Source organism: Aulonocara stuartgranti, assembly GCF_965226115.1.
Source record: "Aulonocara stuartgranti genome assembly, chromosome: 3".
NCBI lineage: Eukaryota > Metazoa > Chordata > Actinopteri > Cichliformes > Cichlidae > Aulonocara > Aulonocara stuartgranti.
In genome coordinates this window covers 67,124,389-67,145,331 of record NC_138941.1, presented here as the reverse complement: position 1 = coordinate 67,145,331, position 20,943 = coordinate 67,124,389, and the positions used below count along the sequence as shown (strand labels likewise).

The following is a 20,943-nucleotide window of genomic DNA, read 5'->3' as shown; positions in this document are numbered from 1 at the left end:
GTTACCCACCTCTGTGTTTGAACCAATAGAAAGCTGGTGCTCAGAGGAAGAGGGCGGGCTTTACTTGGTGTCAGTGAGAGAAATGAAAAGAAGCTCAAATGAGTGAGAAGGACGATGAAGGAAACATCTGTGCTGTGTCTGCTCTGTAAGTAGAATCTCTGTGTTTGTTTGAATTCTTGTACTTTGACTGTCTGCTCTCCTGATAACTGATGATGGAGGAGAAGACATGAAAAACAAATCAGGCTGAATTCAAGTTCAAACACCACGAGGACCAACTGCAGGTCTGAACTGACTCTTTATCTTTGCTCAGGAGTCGAGGAAACACTGTAACTTAGCAGCGTCATTAATATCAAGTTAGTGGTGAAAAAAACAACTTATATGTGTTAAGAAATGTTAAAAAACACAGAATGCAAAGCATTAGCAGATATGTTTAATAGAGCACACATAGAGGTTTTCTGCGGTTTGTGTGGAGTTGTTCTTTATGTTCAGCTCAAATCAACCTGAGTGTCATTTCTCTTTAGTTCTGATCTCACTGCTGAGCTGCACAACAAACCAAGGTCAGTAAAAAAATGAAACAACCTTTTATGAAGCACTGACATTGCAGACCAAAATTGTGCACATCACTATCCCCTTTGCTGTCACTGGGTCATGCTCTTGGTGCATGCATGCCTAATGGCACAACTCATTCAGCCAAACAGGGTGTGAGTGTGGTAATGTTGCTGACATGGGCATCCTGTGGCTGAGAGAACAGAGCCGCCGACTGAAGTCGGAATGACTTTTTTCAGTCACTGGAGAATTTGAATGTGATTAAGCAGGTCAAGAAAGGTCACTAGAAATGGCATCATACAGCACTTGACCTCACCCCCAGTGCTATCCCAGTCTGTTTTATTAAGGACATCAGCGGGTGCTAGTCTCCCTTTACTTTATCATAATGGTGGCAATCCATCAGTACACCATTTAGTGAGGCTGAAAAAGAGATGAATAACATGATGAGCTCTCTGATTACATAGAGAGTATCAGCAAGAGACCTGAGCGAGCTCTAGTAGCCACACCGGAGTACTCCAAAGCACTGACTGTAATCCAGTATTCGGCACGCATAACATGAAGACCTGTTCTCTCTTAGGACAACAGCTTGTTGTCCAAATTAAATTTAAATATCTGCGTCTCATCACCCCGACGCTTTATGGCTCCAGCGTAAATCCACTGTGGTCCTGCCGGAGTCCGCTTGAGTTGTTATTACAAAGTGACATGGCAGCATCAAGCTCCAAGTGAGACCAGGAATATATAGGTCTGCTCCAGCTTTCCTGAGCTAGGAAAGAAGGTGACTGGACTTAGATGAAGACATTTTACCTCTCATCCAAGAGGCTTCTTAAGTTATAAAAACCAGCAGGTGAAGAGTCTCAGATATTTAAACCCTGTTAGTCTTCAACACTGGTAATAAACAGAAATACAACGCTTAGGTGGTGGACTAAGTTATTCAAGTTGTTTACAATCAATCAAAAATAAATGTGTTTTATCTAAAAAAGTTTGCCACACATCAAAGATCTTATTAAGTTTATCCTCTAATACAGGGGTGTTGAACTCAAGGCCTCGAGGGCTGGTGTCCTGCAGGTTTTAGATCTCACACTGGGTCAACACACCTGAATCAAATGATTAGTTCATTACCAGGCCTCTGGAGAACTTCAAGAGATGTTGAGGAGGTCGTTTAGCCATTTGAATCAGCTGTGTTGGATCAAGGACACATTTAAAACCTGCAGGACACCGGCCCTCGAGGCCTGGAGTTCGACACCTGCTCTAATATATAGCTGATCCTCTCCATGTGCAGCAGAGCAGTCAGTTCTCTTAGCCACATTTTAATTGAGGTACAATGTCAGACTGTTGAGCTCGAAGAGTTTTCTTCTTCTTCGGTCATGTTCTCTTAATAATGCACACACTTGGTGGTTGATTACTTTCCCCGTTTCTTTAATTGTTAGCAACACAGGAGGGAAAACCATACATTACTTCAGCAGTTCGAGCTTCGGAACAACAGGAACAGGAAGTGAAGTAATCTATAATCACCACAATAAAATCATTTTCAAAATAAAATGACAATCAGAAAACGTCTTTCACAACATAAAATAAATTAATATATTTACTCATGAGAACACAAATCTAACACCCCCCCTTGTTCTCATGCTGCTAGCCCATAGCATCTCATGCATTTCCAAAGAACCATTTTTGAAACTTTCTGAGTCTCACTCTTGTAACTGGTTTTGTTAGTATGTCTGCAGCCATTTCTTCTGATGGACAGTGTTCAATGCAGATTTTCCTTTCATTTACCGCTTCACGAATGAAGTGATATTTCACATCAATATGCTTTGACCTCTGTCTGTTCACTGGGTTTTTACTCAATGCAATGGCCCCTTGGTTGTCCCCAAACAGTTTAGTACATGTGTACCTTTTTCTGTCCATGCCGTTTAACAGTTGGGTTAAATACATGCTTTCCTGAGTAGTGGTTGCAAGACCAATGTATTCAGCTTCACATGTTGAGAGTGCCACTGTAGGCTGTTTCTTTGTTTTCCAAGATATTACTGGTCCCTCTTTAGTAAGTGCAAAACAGTAGCCTGTTGTACTGCGTCTGTCTTTTACAGAGGATGCCCAGTCAGAGTCACTGTAAGCAATTAGATCTAGATCCTCACTGCTTTTCTTAAAGATCAGTTCGAAGTCGTTTGTGCCTTTTAGGTATCTGAGGACTTGTTTTGCCGTTACTAAGTCCTCTCTCGTGGGTTGAGCTAGTGTTTGAGATAGTCTGCTAACAACCCAGCTTATATCTGGTCTCGTACACGTCATGGCATATATCAAACTGCCCACTATTTCTCTGTACTCTCTTGAGTTAACAGTCTCATTTGCATCATTTCCTCCACATGTAGTGGTGTCCATTTTTAGTTCACACGGTGTGGATCTGGGTTTGCATTCAGACATCCCAAAGCGTTCCAACATTCTTTGAATGTACCTCTTCTGATTCATCCTGATTTCACTCTCTTTTTGTATAAACTGTATCCCAAGAAAACTGGATATTTTCCCCAGGTCTTTCATGTTAAACTTTGACCTCATTGTTTCTTTGAATGTATTTAACAAGTTAGTATTGCTAGCTGCAATGATCAAGTCATCTACCCAGATGATAACCAGTAGAGTTTCATGTCCAATGTTCTTTCTGTATACACAGTGATCAGAAAGGTTTCTTTCAAAGTCATTTTGTTCAAGGTAGTCATTCAAGAGTTTGCACCAGTTTCTACCTGATTGTTTTAACCCGTAAAGGGATTTCTTTAATTTGTACACCAAGTTTTCTCCTGACTCTGTTTGCTCAAAACCTTCTGGTTGTTCCATGTATATTTCTTCCTCAATGGGAGCATGCAAATATGCAGTTTTAACATCCATTTGGTGGATAATAAGATCATTCTGGACTGCTATTTGCATTAGGGTTCGCACAGATGTCATGTTTGCTGTTGGTGCAAATGTCTCTTGGTAATCTATTCCTTGTGTCTGGTTGTAACCTTTTGCTACAAACCTGGCTTTGAATATTTGTCCTTGTTCATTTTCTTTGAGGGCGTAGACCCATTTTCCTCCAATGGTATTTCTACCAGTAGGTAAAGTAGTCAGTTCGAATGTGTCATTCTCTTTCAGAGAGTTGATTTCGTCTGTCATTGCCTGTTTCCACCTTGGTGCCTCTGGTGACATCAGCGCCTCTTTATAGGTTTGGGGGATTCCACAGGTTGCTCTGTAACAATAATCAACACTTACAGAGGTTACATTCGCTAAATCTTTGCAGTTAGATGTGTAATCCTCTAAATATTTAGGAGGTTTCCTTTCTCTGTTAGGATAGCGCTCAGTTTGGTTTTGCTCATCACCCTCATTTCTTTCTATGTCAGGGTTTGGTTCATTTGTGTTGGTTTCCTCTTCTCTAGGAGGTCTGTTCTCTGCTGCATTTTCATTTTGTTGTTCTGTACTTTCTTTTAAAGGCACTACATGTTCATAAGTCTGAATTTCTGTGTTATATTCATCAGTCTGTGTTTGTTGTTCAACAGTGTTCTTCTTGATAAATCTCACGAGTCTGTGTTTTGACACTTTTCCTGTGTGAGGGTTATAAACCAGGTATGCTGGGCTATTTTTACTATAACCCACAAATATTCCTTTTTCACATCTGGGATCAAGTTTCTTGTGGTTATGTGTGTATGCATAACAGTCTGACCCAAATATCCACAGTTTTGAGAGATCTGGTCTTTTCCCTGTTAACATCTGATATGGTGTACTTTTAGTCCTGTTACTGTAGCATCTGTTGCGGGTGTGTGCTGCATTTTGAATGGCGTAAGGCCATAATTCTTTTGGCAGCTCTTTTCTAGTAAAAGGCACCTCCCCATTTCAAAGAGAGTTCTCCATTGCCTCTCAGCTGTGCCATTCTGATGGGGAGAATATGGTGCAGATGTCTCATGCTTTATGCCCTTTTTCCGTAAAAGAGACTGGAAGGAACTGCTTGTGAACTCGGTGCCATTGTCCGATCTAATGCACTTAACACTGCTGTATGGTGCACAGTCAGCTAGAAACTTTGCTGTGGCCTCTGTGGTGTCACTTTTCTGTTTTAGAAAGTAAACTGACACTGCCCCTGAAAAATCATCTGTAAATAATATAGCGTATTTATGACCACTTTGGCCACTTGGTTCAATGGGGCCCGCTAGATCAGTGTGCACCAACTGTAATGGCTCACTCGCTTTTGGGTCGCTTTGTCTGTTTCTGTTGTTAGTGAATTTCCCTTCTGTGCACACATTACAATCTAACATGCCACTGCCTGTGATTTTCATGCCATCTACAACATCGGGTAGCTTTAACACATCACTAACATTACAATGTCCTAAAATTTCGTGCCATGTTTTCACATCACAAGCCAGATTAACAGTGTCACAGGACATCATGTCATTGTATGATGTTTCATTGTTTACCGTTTTCAAATAGTAGAGTCTGTTGTATTCTTCAATGGAGAAGACTGTCCCATCTTTGTTCACCAGTTCATTCTGTCCCTTCTTGAAGATCACCTGTGCTCCATAGTTTGTAGCTGCCTTCACTGAAAATATGCTCTGAGGGTAGGATGGGATGAACAGGGCATCTCTCAGTGTGATGGTGGTACAGTGTCCTTGTATGTCCCGTAGAGAAACGTTGGCGTCTCCCCTCTTGAGTGCGACGTTGTTTGTCCTGGATCCATCAGCGAGCTCCATGTAGGGTTTCTCAGGATCAAAAGTCTCATCAAACTTTATGAACTTGTTCTTCTCCGTAATGATGTGTGAAGTAGCACCACAGTCCACCATTAGTCCTTCTCTTATTATGTCAGTAGGCAGAAGTCTTTGACTAACTTTAAATACAAAAGTCTGCTCTTCTTTCTTGTCCTCTTGTTTTACTACAGTTAGTTTCGCATCATCTCTGTACTTGGTTTTTCTTCTACATGTCTCATCACTGTGTGTCGAGCTTCTATGGTAGCTACACCACTTAGGTGTTCCCTTTTGGCGACAATCTTTTACAAAATGTCCTCGGTTTCCGCATCCATGGCAGGTGATTGATGTTAAATCAACCTTCATCACATTATCTGCTTTTACTTTGTTGTCGAATTTCTCGGTTTCCTCATAACTTCGTAGGTTGCTTTTGAACTGTGTGAATGTTAAATCTTCACTGCTTTGAGTTGTGTGGATAGCAAATGGCTTGTAAGTTTCAGGAAGCCCCTTTAGAATCATAGCGATAATAAGTCCATTACTGATGACTTCTTTTGCATTTCTTAGGGAGGTCACTGCTTTTTCAGCTCGGATAATATAATCTGTCACTGTCTCATCTGGTTTCTTCTGTAAAGACGTCAGCTCTGTGTACAGTGCGATGATTCTGGGCTTGCCTTTACTATCGTAGTGGTCACGTAGTATTTTTAAAGCTTTTCTTCCGTCGTCAGTCGCATCTCTCATTACCAGTGACAGACTTTTATCATCGAGAAACTGTATCAGTTCAGCGTAGCATTCAGCATTCTTCTCTGCATCTGGAGCTTCTTCAGTTCTAAGGTCAAATGGTGGAGAGTCCCAGATATAAACCTAGTGGGAGTATCCCCCCACAGAGGGACAAAAGGACCCCCTGATGATCCTCTAATCGCCTGAGCCAAGGTGGGAAACTGGGCGTGGGTCCCAATCAGCCAGAGTTTCGGGTGAGTTCATTGTGAAACCTGGCCCCACCTTATCATGCGAATTCCTGAGATCAGATGGCCCAGGATGTGAGTGGGCGTTAAGGCGTCTGGGAAGGGATCTCAAAACTGGATTATAGATGGCAGAGAGTTGGTGTCGTAAACCCCCGCCTCTGTTCAAAGATGGTCGCTCACAGTGGACATAGATGGCTTCTTTCACTCCTCTTTCAAACCATCTGTCCTCTCTGTCCAAAATGTGAACATTGGCATCCTCGAAAGAGTGACCTTTGACCTTTAGATGCAGATGGACTTAACAATGTGGTGTATGCTGTACAGTGCAGCGAGGAATGCTCAGACCTCTACATTGGAGAGACCAAACAGCCACTTCACAAGCGCATGGCACAACACAGAAGAGCCACCTCCACAGGACAAGACTCAGCAGTCCATCTGCATCTTAAGGATAAAGGACACTCTTTCGAGGATGCCAATGTTCACATTTTGGACAGAGAGGACAGATGGTTTGAAAGAGGAGTGAAAGAAGCCATCTATGTCCACTGTGAGCGACCATCTTTGAACAGAGGCGGGGGTTTACGACACCAACTCTCTGCCATCTATAATCCAGTTTTGAGATCCCTTCCCAGACGCCTTAACGCCCACTCACATCCTGGGCCATCTGACCTCAGGAATTCGCATGATAAGGTGGGGCCAGGTTTCACAATGAACACACCCGAAACTCTGGCTGATTGGGACCCACGCCCAGTTTCCCACCTTGGCTCAGGCGATTAGAGGATCATCAGGGGGTCCTTTTGTCCCTCTGTGGGGGGTTACTCCCACTAGGTTTATATCTGGGACTCTCCACCATTAGACCTTAGAACTGAAGAAGCTTCTCGGATGAGAGGTGAAACGTCTTCAAGCCACTTAAAGAAGTCCAGACGCTTTTCTTTGCAAGCTCCTTTGACTACGATGACCTGGATGACTGAGAACCTTCACAGACAGACTGATAATATAGTGTCCTTTAGGCCAATGATCCGCATGTGGCCGAGAAACTTTGTCTCCCAAAGTTCGTAACTGTTTTCGTCTCCATTGAAAACTAACCTCTGCCATCTTCCTCCTGTTGTGTCACGCCTGGGCCCATAACCTGTTGAGCTCGAAGAGTTTTCTTCTTCTTCGGTCATGTTCTCTTAATAATGCACACACTTGGTGGTTGATTACTTTTCCCGTTTCTTTAATTGTTAACAACACAGGAGGGAAAACCATACATTACTTCAGCAGTTCGCGCTTCGGAACAACAGGAACAGGAAGTGAAGTAATCTATAATCACCACAATAAAATTATTTTCAAAATAAAATGACAATCAGAAAACGTCTTTCACAACATAAAATAAATTAATATATTTACTCATGAGAACACAAATCTAACACAGACTTCCAGAGAATTATTATATGTGTTTCGTAGCAATTACCATTCTGAACAAAACTGTAGTTTGTGCAGCAGAGCTATAGAAGAGAAGAGGAAGAGCCAAACAACACAGTTACTGGGTCCGGCTCTGATGTGCAGTTGTACATATCAGAGAACAATTTAAAGATATCCAGCCAGTAATTATACAATTTGGGGCATGTCCAAAATTGATGCATAAGACAGCCTTCTTCAAGTTTACAACGATCACGTATCGGACCAATAGAAGGAAAAATCCTCTGCAATTTATGACCTGGATGACTGAGAACCTTCACAGACACTCTGCAATTTAGTTTTTGGATATTGAAGACTGTGAAGCACTTTGAATTGAAATTACTGGTGTTTATAGAGCAAGAGTGGATCCTACACAGATTCCTCTCTCACACCTCATCTCCAATTTGCAAACCCAACTCTTCCTCCGATGCCGTCTTCAAACAGTCAGATTTAATATTCAAATATCCTGAAAAAGCGTTCACAAAGCCAGAAACCAACTTTCTAGAACCCGGGAAACCAAAGAAATGAAAAAATTGGTCCCTCTTCCTGAAAAGATAATTTAATTTTGTGTTGTACAGTTATTTCATTTTTAACCTTAATTTTTTATATTTTATTCCTTCCTAGTTAAATTTACACTTTAATTTTCATATTTATTTCCTATCTTATTCATAGCCCTTTCCTTTTTTTTTTCTTTAGGTCACGAGCAGTTGTCTAAGCATTTCACTGCATATCGTACTGTGTATGACTGTGTACGTGACAAATAAAACTTTGAATTTACAGATGTCGAACATAGTTTCTCATCTGTAAATAATGAAGAAAAAATGTGACGCAGGGAGAGAGCTTGTTCTGCAACTGGGGAAATGACACAAATTTCCTGTTAATATCTCTCTTTATCTGATCTAAACATGAGGGTGGAAATGCATTATTACAATATATTGGAGTATGGATCAAGTTTCTGGTAGAGCGCAGCCTTTTTTTTTGATCTGACTAAAGATTTTAGCGAAGTTCGAAGCTATAAAATTATTGACCTTGGTTCGTGTATTTGAAGATAAAAAGAGAAGAGCTGGAATGGAACTATTATCAACCCCACCACTCTCTATGACCACCCAAGGGAGGGTATTAGCAGACTTGACCTTTTTGTACCATTCCTGCCAATAAGCAAACGTTTTGGCATTTGATTTGATATACCTTTATTAGTCCCACAAGGGGAAATTTCATAAGGCTGCCGACCTATTGCACGCAATGGTGGCGCCATCTTACCCTCTGACCATACATACATTACACAAACATCACATGGGGAAGAGAGGTCAGAGAGGTATCACAATGGAAAATGCACCACATGAGGAAAGATAAGGAGAAAAATAACTCCCCCCAGACTGAGCTCCAACAGGGAGATCAGTTTGAGAACAGAAAAAAACACCTCTGCACATAGTACATGAAAAAACTCTTAATACACCAAAGAAACACATGACAAGCAACAGGGGTGGGTAAAGGGTGCAGCATCGGAAGGGAATAAGCATCGAAGGCGTTTGGAAAGGGAGGGGGGATGAGTGTGTGCATATCAGTGTATGTGTGTGCGTGTCCATAGTTCAGCTGAGACAGTGTCCTTCACCCTGCCAGGCTAAGTAAACAGTCTTCCAGCCAACCCAGGTGGCCTTGCATGGAATGGGAAGGAACAGACTAAACACAGTCGTTATCAGGGTGTTGTTGTTCAGCTCCAGCCTTGCAGCTGGCGCCAAAGGGGGTATCCGCATAAGTGATGGTATTTTTTACTTTAGTGTGAACAGCTCATATGAATTTCAAAGCAGTTCTACAGTCCAACACTGGTCTCTCAATCTCCCGTTGGAGAGCCGCGAGCTTCGCCATACTTGCCTTCTGTGATGTTGTCATTTCTTGTGCTCAAGGAGCCGATTTCTGAGAACTCACGGCAGTGTGCCTCCCCGAGATGTCATCCAATTTGTGCCCAGAGATGTTATTCCGGGCTAGCCCTTCTGAGATGTATCCAGTCTGCAGTCAGCGATCTTATTCTGAATATTCACAGCAGCCGTAGCCTCTCCAAGATCTTATCCGTGCTGCACCCAATGAGCCCATTTGAGAAACTCACGCCTCTTCCCATCGTTTTAATCCCAGCGGGCAGCCTTGTGGGGGTTTGAACAGCCGGTTCCACTTTCTTAATTCTTCGATAAGTCAGGTCCAAGCCAGCTCCGATCAGCAATCATGGTTCCGAATAGGTAGATATCTTCAGCACTCAGGCTCACCCAAGCCCAAACTTCTCGTTGAGAAAGGGGTGTCAATTGCATTTAGGGACCAGTTGATCAAATCCACAATTCCTCTTTTAGGTTTTAGAGAACAGACTGTGAGAGAATGTTCCAGAGAAAAGTGCGACCGCCTTCATCAAGAGCAAGAGCAGTGCAAATTTGCAACCCAATAATAAAATAATAATAAATATAAAATAAAAATATAAAAAAAATAACAAAAATAACAAAACTGAAAATGTGGCAGACCAAATCCACCCTCATCTTTAGACTTACATAGATGAGCTTTTGATATTCTATAAGTTTTCAAGCCCCAGACAAATGATAATACCACTGAGATGATCAATTTGAAAAACTGTTTATTCAAAAAGATTTAGGGAGAGAAACCATTTTAATTGCATTGATGCGTCCCACCAAGGAACTAATAACTAATTAGAAGCATAATAACACCCAGGTATTTCACACTGTCTATAATTTTAAAAGTTAAAGTTTTCAAAAAGTCAACATTCAGGTTTGCAGTTAAAGTCCCAAATTCACTCTTCTGCCAGTTAATTGTATAACCTGAGATTTCCCCAAATGACCTCACCAGGTCTAAAAGTACAGGAACAGATCGCTCAGGATTCGACAGGAACAAAATAACATCATCACCGACCTAAGACCCCGTTAGTCTTTAACAGGGTCTTAGGTCAGTGCATGTTAAAGTAAAATTCACAGGGATGGGATAACCCAAGGTTTCCCAGGATAAACTGGCCCTAAGCATCACTGCCTTCTTCTGATAGTGCATCCTGGAGTGCTATTATCCTTCTGGGAATATTTTATTTTCATAAATAAAGGCAAACAGATCTGCCTCTACCTGCATCTATGAGTTGGAGGTTCTTCCATTTGGTATCACCAATAGCAAGGCCCAAAGCAAAGTGTTGGATTCAGTGGATGGACTCTGCCACTCAGACACTTTTGGATACAAATACTGCCCACATGATCCCCTTGTACCTACATGCACTAAATAATATCTATACAGGTCTTTCACATCTCTGGGCTTCATCCTTCCCTTTATCCCTGAGGCCAAGATCTCAGTGGAAGACATGTGGAGGAGACCCAGAACTTGGGATTGTCCAGTGCTGTCAGAAGCAGAGCTGCAGATGTGGACTTGAAGGCAGTTAGAACACCTAAAGCAGATATCCCTCCCTGACTGCTATATCAGCTCAGTTGCTTTTATGTGTAGAGAAGACCAATGCGAGACAAGTAGATGCCTCATATCTAACTGCATGATTAAGAGTGGCTCCAAAGAATCAGAAATCCATGCCAAGCCAAAGTTTTGCAGCACTTACTTTCTCCCCTCTACTGAATATTGGGCAACAGAGATCCTATAACAAGCCCAGTGGGCCTCTGAGGAAACATAGTGGAAATCGTAGGTGTATGATGATTCAGGGCAGAAGGACACTGCAACTCGGTAACATTGTTATGATGGTAGACTCTGTCTAGCCATGAGCACTTTGGCCAGTGAGCCATGTCACCACCTTGCACCTTGGTGGCAGGCAAAATTTTTATCAGGACTGATAATTCACCCCAAAACCTCAAATACACACACATACACATTATGTAATTGTTCTCATGTCTCAAGTATTTAGTTGTTTACTTTTAGTAAATAACTAAATACAAACTAATTTTAATGCAACATTATTTTCACTGTTGTTTCATCATAAGACAAACATAACAGATCATACAACTTTCATTTTAACCCTCACAGCTCGTCTGACTGTGAGTCCCAGCAGCTCTCAGTTCTTTAAAGAGACTTTGTGTCTCTGAGCTGTGAGGAGGACGACAGCTCTGCTGAATGGACTCTGAGGAGAAACACAAGCACACGACAGAGGACTCAGTGTGGAGATGGGTGGGGAGAACCAGCTGGTTCTTCATGTAACATCACGGTTTACCAATCATACAGTGGAGTTTACTGGTGTGAGTCCAGAGAGGGTCCCATCAGTAACATGGTTAACCTGACAGTCACTGGTAAGCTGAGTGTGTGGAGTTAGTGTTGATGAAGCTGTGTGTAAATGGATGAAATGCTGTAGTTTGTCTCTGTGTCGAGGTGGATCAGTGATCCTGCAGAGTCCTGTCCTCCCTGTGATGGAGGGAGATGACGTCACTCTGCTCTGTAAAACAAAGACCACTCCCTCCAACCTCCCAGCTGCTTTCTATAAAGATGGCTCCCTCATCAGGAAGCAGCCTACAGGTCACATGACCATCCAGCATGTTTCCAGGTCTGATGAAGGCCTCTACAAGTGTGACATCAGCGGTCATGGAGAGTCTCCATCCAGCTGGATCACTGTCACAGGTGACACACTCACCTGTCTGTGTTTCTGCAGCTTTCAACATTCACAATGTGACGACAACTTAATGACTGTGTTTGCTTTGTTTTAGGGGAACACACCACCACACCTCCACCTGGATCCACACCTCCACCTACATCCACACCTCCTCCTACATCCACACCTCCTCTTGGTTCCACCTCCATCACTCGTCCTCCATCACTCTCTCCTGCTGTTCTCTCTGTGTTGTCATCTGTTGGATCAGCCTGTGTTGCGGTTCTACTGGTGTTACTGGTTCTGCTGGTAAGACGATGTGTTCACAGTAAACCTGCAGGTGAGTCTCAGACTAATAGAATAAAGTTCACATTCATCATGATTACACAGAGACAGCACAGCAATGTACTGTAGGTACTTCCTGATCTTACATCCATGGTTTTCTTTTGCTGAATAATGTGCACAGTCATTATTTCTGGACATTGTAAAATGTAGAAATGATTTTTCTAAATAATTTCCTCACATTTTTAACAATTAAATTCTGTACAGTACATTAAATACAGTAAATTGTTCTTTTTTTAAAAATAATTTCAGAAGGACAAGAAAACACTTTAGAAAATGAAGTCATTGATGACATCATATACAGTGAGATCAAAACATCACACTGTCCGCAGCAGCCAATCAGACAAAGCAGAGGTAATATTGGTCTCGTCTTCTTTTTGTTTGTTTTTGTAGTAGCTTCCGGGGTGGGGACAAGATTACTTTGGTTTTTGAAGTATATACAAATTGAAATATTCCGTAATTTCAGGAGACTGTGAAGACATGAGATAATGAATAAAGAAACTATTTTTGCCATTTCTTTGTCACAAGTGGGTACCTCCACCTGTTTTCAAAGTGTTGCAGGGGATACCATTTCCCAATCAAACCAATTGTCTTCCACTTACCCAGACACTGTGTTAACCACTCCACTAAGGAAAGAAAGACATTTTGAGAAAGCTATTACTATGAAACAAATCTAAATAATGTTTTTAAATAGTTCTCAATCAACAGTTATTTTTGGAAACAAATGAGCAACATTATGACCATTTCAGCTTTTTGTAAAGTTATCAGCTAATGTTAGCTAGCTTGGTTTTAAATCCGCTTCCGTGAACTGTATGGGAGCATCACAGAGACACAAACATCCTAGATGCTAACTCACCAATACTGGAGCTCAGTGTTCTTGTACAATTTACCCCAAAGCAGCCATATTACTGTACAGACTTACATTAAAATGCCCCCAAAACCTCCAACAGCACAGCCACAGTCTCAGGGATCCAGTTTTGGGATAATGAGCTGAGGTGAAGGCTAACAGACAGCTAGCAGCTACAGGCAGCTTTCCCTGCCAGTCAAAAGGCCACGCCCCCTAATAATGCAAACGTTAAGCCTTAATGTAATTATAGCAGGCAAACCTTGAAATCTTTCTGGGATTTCCTTATCTGGGTGACTCAGGAGGTAGTCCACACACTACAACACGACAACCACCAAAGGGAGATCATTTTGACTCCATCCTGCAACAGTTGCAGCACTGCTACTTTTCTACTCTAGAACAGTAGAAAACCATTTCATAAGTAGAAGTAAGCCTACACATTTTAACATCACATTTGGAGCCTCAAGTGAACATTTAACATTTGTGAACATTTGACATTTATTCAATTCAGTTCTGTTGCATCTTCAAAAATTAAAAATGAAATAACTGAGACTTACAATGGAGTATCGTTGCAAATGGTTTACTGAACCTTCTTTTCAGCGCATGTACAGAACATCAGTATCCATTTTCTACTGCCTCCTACAGGACACACTCTTCTTCCACTTCCTTACAACATTAATGTAACACAGAACCAATACTGCCTCTCCTGGCATTACCATTGTAACGACACACTCATTCTCATTCTGCTTCTTTCAGATGAATAACAGGAACTTAGGATGTAGGTATCTATGAATAATAACTATTATGCATACTCATATATTTATATAACCAACTAATTTCTTGATGTGATACCACAAGTTCAAAGCCTTTATTGTCATTGCATTTAGAAATGCAACAGAATGTGACATAACTGAACGATTAAACTTGTTTTTAAACCTTGTTTCGGAACAAAGTCGCAAACAATTATAATTGTGTGTCCACAAGAGAATTCGTACATGCACCATTTATTGGCATACATCCATTTTCTCCTGCTTCTCTTGGTCCAGACTGCAAAGATAACAAGACCTCTCTCTCTGGAGCCACCTCCTTTAACTCTTGTAAAGGAATTCCAAGCCAAGCCAACAGAAAGACAAAATCTCTCACAGAGAAATTATCTCTCCACCATGTTTTGAGTTTATTCCAAGGTCTCAAAGCCTCCAAGGGAACAGCCAACTTAGCAATGAAGATACAGAACATGGTCCAGTCAAACTTGGTGTCCCCAGCTTCTTTGAACAGAAACATCTAGGTTTGATTTCTCTAAAAGGAGGACAGATCAATTTATTTAACTGGAATAACTAAGTAATAATAAGTTACCTCAAGGGCCAGTGTTTACCCACTGGAAACATGTTGCTTAAATATGATGATATTAAGAAGGTCCGTGGTTGGGCAGCTCATGGGATTCATCAGTGTACAAATTAAAACCTCCAATTAGAATCACTTCACCCATTTTAATAATACAAGTCACAAAGTTAGGAAACCCAGTTAAAAGTGACGCTGTTGAGGTGGATGATCAATAAGCTCAAACACAATAAAACAGCTTTAAGAGGAAGAGTGGAAAAAAAACCTGTGGAAAATATATATTCCAGATACTAGAAAGAAGATCTGTGTTCCAGCCTCAAATAGTGCTCCAGGTGATGACAGCTGATTGTTGTCAGGTGTGTGGGCCAAGGGCGGGAGGGAGAGAGAGAGAGAGAGAGAGAGAGAGAGAGAGAGAACCAATAGCCTTGTGGGGCCGGCCGGGCAGGCATGGAGACCATGGCTGTATCCCAATTCATGGTCTGCAGCCTTAAAGTACGTACAGCCTCAACCATCCTCAAGGGCCGCGTACTTGAGGATCGCTAAGGCCGGAAGTGCGAGGTTTGTGTAATGGGACGGTCTAGCCTCCGTTGCGCTGCCCAGGTTGCCTAGCAACCATGATACTAACAGCTGGAAACGTGTCATACAGCTTTGTTTGACAGAAATGAAGGAGAAAATCTTTTGTTCATTTCTTTCTTTGTTTCTACATGAGCTTTGATCATTCTCTGCAGGATTAAGCTCAGCGATTGAACGGCGTATATTTTAAAGTAAAGGCTTTAAAACCAAGTTAGTACAAACGTCACTAATGTCACATAACTTTGCCGACATGTGGCCAACAGTAATGTTTTAATGTTCTTCGTTATTAAATATTTGCACATAAATAAGTGACATAATATTCAGTACTTACTTAAAGTTTACTCTTCGGCCGCCCCTCATCCACCGTTTTTTTTTCCGGTAAAATCATCCACACCCACTGCCGCGCTATGCATTCTGGGATATGTTGGGCCACAAAGTCTACACTGCCACAGCCTTAAAATTCAGGGAAATGAAAGACGCATTTCAGGGCCGCATTTCGAGCAGCCTTTGAATCGGGACAGCCTTTGTCGCACGCCGCTGTGATGCAATCGGCCTTGAAATGCGTACTTTAAGGCTGCAGACCCTGAATTGGGATACAGCCCATGACACATGGCCTGACATGTAAGGAGTTCCAGTTTACATTCACCAGCCACTTTTGTGCAGCTTACTAGTATGTGGTTGGACAAAAGTTTTTATTTATTCTAAATAACGTTATTTGAATGTGTCACTGTTACAGGTAACAGGAAGCATCCATGGACAACTATACATGTGTCCGTAGGAGATGCAGCTTGTTGGTGCTGAATGAGCCATCGTTATTCATTCCACTTCAGACTTTATGACAGATATGTCAGATCATTACATGTTCTCTCGTCACATAGACAACTGCTATAATAATAAATCTACAATGTTCCAAAAGAGTGGTGTAATCAGCACTACCTTGACTTGTGACTAGTGATCGTATATCTTAAATGCCAAAATGAATGACACCCCTCCCCCCAAAAATAACAGCTTATTTGGTTTCATCATTTTCACTTTAAACTTCTGCATGACAGTCCACGCTTTAATGATTCCAATTATCTATAGGAAGCCTTCTTTAGTTTGATGAAGAATACTCAGCTTGTTGTTAGAATACGTTTGCTTTGTGCTCTGTGGTGAAATGTGTCACTTTGCACTGAGAGAAAATGGCAGCTTTGTGGTTGCTCACCTTCAGTTTTCACACAAACATCACGCAGATCGTTGTCATCTGTTAGCGTTTCTCTGCAGAGGTGTTAAGAAGTTGGAAAAAAACTGTGAAAAGCTTCTGATGTTTGTAAAGGTTGGGACTTATTTTCTTCATAAACAAGTATAAATAACATTTTGCTATAGCAACTATTTAATACTATTCCATTACTACTACTATTGTATCTGCAGCAACTAGGAAGGCACCACTTATGGACAAACACACATCAGATCAAAGAGGCCCAGAAGTACGGCTGCTCTTTAACTTTGAACAGTGCTGAATGTTAGTTGGTAGCTAAGCCAGCCTGACTCAAGCTCAGGATATTAAACTTCTAATCTCAGAAAGAAACCTTCCCAACACTATCTTTATCTGCACACAGGTTCTTATCTATATAGCACCAAATCACAACAACAGTCGCCTCAAGGCGCTTTATATTGTAAGGTAGACCCTACAATTATACATACAGAGAAAAATAGAAAAGCAAGCAGTGGGAAGGAAAAACTCCCTTTTAACAGGAAGAAACCTCCGGCAGAACCAGGCTCAGGGAGGGGCGGGGCCATCTGCTGCCACCGTTTGGGGTGAGAGAAGGAAGACAGGATAAAGGACATGCTGTGGAAGAGAGACAGAGGTTAATAACAGATATGATTCAATGCAGAGAGGTCTGTTAATATATAGTGAGTGAGAAAGGTGACTGGAAAGGAAAAACTTGATGCATCATACGAATCTCCCAGCAGCCTACATCTATTGCAGCATAACTACGGGGGAATTCAAGGTCACCTGGTCCAGCCCTAACTATATGCTTTAGCAAAAAGGAAAGTTTTAAGCCTAACCTTAAAAATAGAGATGCTATCTGTGTCTTGAATCCAAACTGGAAGCTGGTTCCACTGAAGAGGGGCCTGAAAACTGAAGGCTCTCCCTCCCAGTCTACTTTTAAATACTCTAGGAACAACAAGTAGGCCTGCAGAGCGAGAGCAAAGTGCTCTAACTGGGTTATGTGGTACTATAAGGTCATTAAGATAAGACGGGACCAGATCATTCTAGACCTTGACTGTGAGGAGCAGGATTTTGAATTACATTTTGCATTTAACCTCAATGGATGTGTCTATGAAGGGCCAAAAGGCTTTTTTCTTGGGGCCAGCACTGGCTTGCCTCCTCCTGTGAGAATGCCCACAATCCCTTTGGATGTCCCAACATATCCACCCTTTTACGAAGGTCTTGGCTGTCTTCACACTCACTGGCCAGTGGCAGTCCATCGACTCCACCTTTCTAATTAGAAGCCACAGTACCACCTGCTCCAGGATCTAACTGTAGCATGTCCGTTCCTTCCTCAGCCATTCCCGTTTGCAGCTCCCTGATTGCTACATTCTTCATCTTTTGTTTGTAGGAGAAGGGTCACTTCCCCACTTTCAGACAAGAGCTGCAAAGGTGGTGACAGTAGTTCTTGAGAATAGCTAAAGTGATCCAGCACAGCATTATGGACTTCCAAAAGATACTGACAGTAGGCTGAGCACTGGTATCTGGGCCTCCCGAGACAGCAGAGGAAGTAACCACACCGCCCATTGTGCTTCCAGACATTTACATGCCACTTGCATGGCCTCAAACAAGCCTAGAAATCACTGTAGGTAATCTGCAGGGATACAATGTGCTACTGCCTACTCTTGATGCTCTGCCGTGATTTCGGCCAGGGCTTGCACTGGCTGAACAGCCTCAGTCCAACCTAGTTCTGTGTGTTGGGTGAAGTTGGGCACCACTGTAGTACTATGTTGCTAGCGTGAATTCCAGACACAAAGTCAGAGTTCATGTGTTTTATTTTTATGTTGCCACAGTTTATAGCAATTGTCTTTTCAGACATTAACTTGATTAGTTCAGCAACATTTCAGCGTACTCCAACACACACACACATTAAAAAAAACAGTTATTAGCAAACAATGAAGATATTTCGTGCATCACAAGTAGCCGTACGTTTAAGTGTGAATGCACTTGTACACTCAAAACGGCAGGTGTAAGTGGAAATAAATAATTTGGGATTGGCATGGTCCTGGTTTTGTAGCCATGGTTCTGAGTTGAACTTGTGAATTTTTGATTATTATTGAGTCAGTATTTAAATGTTTGTTTATGATTTACATTTATATCTTCATGCATTTCCTTAGTATTTTGAGTCTTTAGTCCTTAGTTTTAGTTATTGATCATATTAGTTTATTATTTCTCTCAGTATTTTCTGTTGCTTTCCTTAGGCTCCCTGTTGTTTAAACTGTGTGTGTGTGTGTGTGTCTTTGTACTCAGACTTTAACCGAGAGCCCAACGTTGTCTACTCTTCAATGAAGTAGTCCACGGGTCCAACCGCTGGTGTCTAACTGGTCCCCCCAGCACCACAGACACAGGATATGTACATGCTAAATAGATTTGTATGCAGATTTGTGTGTATTTTGCGTAATGTCTTATCTTTTATCTGTGTTTTTTAAAGTGTATTTTGCTGCAAAATCAACAGTATGGTTACAAATGTTTTTAAGTCCTCAGTAAGATCACTGTTATTTATATTTTATTCATGTTTGTTACATCTTGATCTTGTTGCTGAAGTAGCAATTTAGTTCCTCTACAAGATTAATAAATGTTTGTTCTCACTTATTTTCCATGTGTGTTTCTGTGGGTTTTGCCGAGGTATCAGATGGAAAATCTGACTTGAGTTTGCTTTGGCTAACTGACACACCTCTATTCAGTGCAGAAAAGTGTGAGACTAAAGACAGCAGAAGTGTCACTCGGTAGTTTCAAATGACACTGAAAAGCTTCAGTGTGTTTGATACTGATATCTGACATTTTGCAGCTGTACTTTGAAAATATGTTGGTATAGATGTGACCCGTGGGAAGTACTACTTAATTAGTAAATGAGCCTCAGCAGGGCTGGACTGGGACAAAAAATCGGCCTGGGCATTTTGACTAGAGACCGGCCCACCAAAAATGTGACCTCATTCAGGGGTAAGACCGCAAAGGATTCTGGGAACTTGTGGCAAGAGGTACTAGCGCATGCAGGCTTTCAATTGAACTCAGTTACACAGCGATAAAAAGAAACACAAAAAATGGCAAGAAGCTGTTGTATTATTAACTGCAATAGCCGGTGTTGTGCCAAAAAGTGATTGTCTGCCAAAAACTGATTGCTCGTATTTAAATTGCTATAAGTAACTTGTTGGGCTATAATATGTGAAACATATGTCAAATGCATCCCTCATGGATGACATAAAGTCATCTCTCCATCTCTCTCTGCTGCTCTTCTGTCTCCTCTGTCACAGACTTCTCCACTTTTGATGATAAATCAGCCTGGTGCAACATGTAAGGATTGGTGCAATTTGTTAACATTTTGAGGAGTTTGAGAAACTAACCTTAAGCATAAAATAAAATTTACTATCAGTAACTTCATAGCACCCGCCCAGCAGTATATAAACTCCGTCATGCTAGCTAGTACGCAGTACCAGTTATTCTAAGCGACTGTAAAAAGTCAACACAACGAAAACAAACTACAACTGAACTTGGTTCATATGTGACACAGATAGACAGCAGGTCATAACTCTGCCACTATGACCGGCCGCCTCGGGTCTCTCCTCCTCTTGCCTCCCCTTTCCCTTATCCACCTGCTGGCCTCCACCACTTGCTGATGTTGCTAAATCTGTGGAAGCTATGCCATAGCTACCGCCAAACAATTCACTTATTTTTACACATTTGGCAGCGTCTGCCTGAAGGGCTTGTTTCTTTTTGGCCCTAATCTTTTCTGCACCTCCTTTCCTGTTTTTGTTCTCCATTTTCTTTAGTTCATCTATAAGATTGCTAAACAAGGGGGAGGGTGCATCCGACCTCCTAGGCTGTAATTGGTCCAGCCCAGAGTCGATCATGACCAATTGGCCAATCCAGCACCTTTCATTATTTATACCCTTCCAAAAAAAAAATCGATCGGCCCGTAGAATCAAAAAATCGCCAGCGGCCCACCGGGCAAATGCCCGGTATGCCTGATGCCCAGTCCAGCTATGAGCCTCAGGAATATAGTCAGTTGGGGGTTGCAGAGAGGTGTGAAGAGCTCTGGTGGATGGGGAGGGAAGGGCTTCTGAATCAAACCTGTTAAACTGTTTTAATTTGGTCTACTTTCCTGGTCAATACAGTGTTATCCACACAGAAGCTGATATAGTCTGTTATGCAGGTTGTTAGGCTGGCTGGATGGGGGAGTGGCGTGTGCCTGGCGGCACTCTCGATGGAGACACTGAAGACAAGATACTTCAAACAGATCGTGAGAGCAGCTGAGAAGATCATTGGAGCTCCTCTTCCCTCCATCACGGATACTTATAGCACCTGTTTCATCGGCAAAGCCACCAGCATTGTGGAGGACCCCACACACAGTTTCTTCCCCCAAGCCGTCAGATTCCTGAACACTCAGTGACTGGAATGATACACACACT

At 41.9% G+C, this 20,943-nt stretch overlaps 1 pseudogene across 1 annotated transcript; it reads left to right on the top strand.

Annotated features, from left to right (window-relative positions):
* The first annotated feature begins 12 nt into the window (after positions 1-12).
* LOC309694639 (low affinity immunoglobulin gamma Fc region receptor III-like) lies at positions 13-19,443 on the top strand (annotated as a pseudogene). Its single transcript, XR_014280831.1, has 7 exons — positions 13-145; positions 522-557; positions 11,636-11,895; positions 11,975-12,220; positions 12,307-12,528; positions 12,783-12,884; positions 18,788-19,443. The product of XR_014280831.1 is annotated as a low affinity immunoglobulin gamma Fc region receptor III-like (transcript).
* Positions 19,444-20,943: the final 1,500 nt, after the last annotated feature.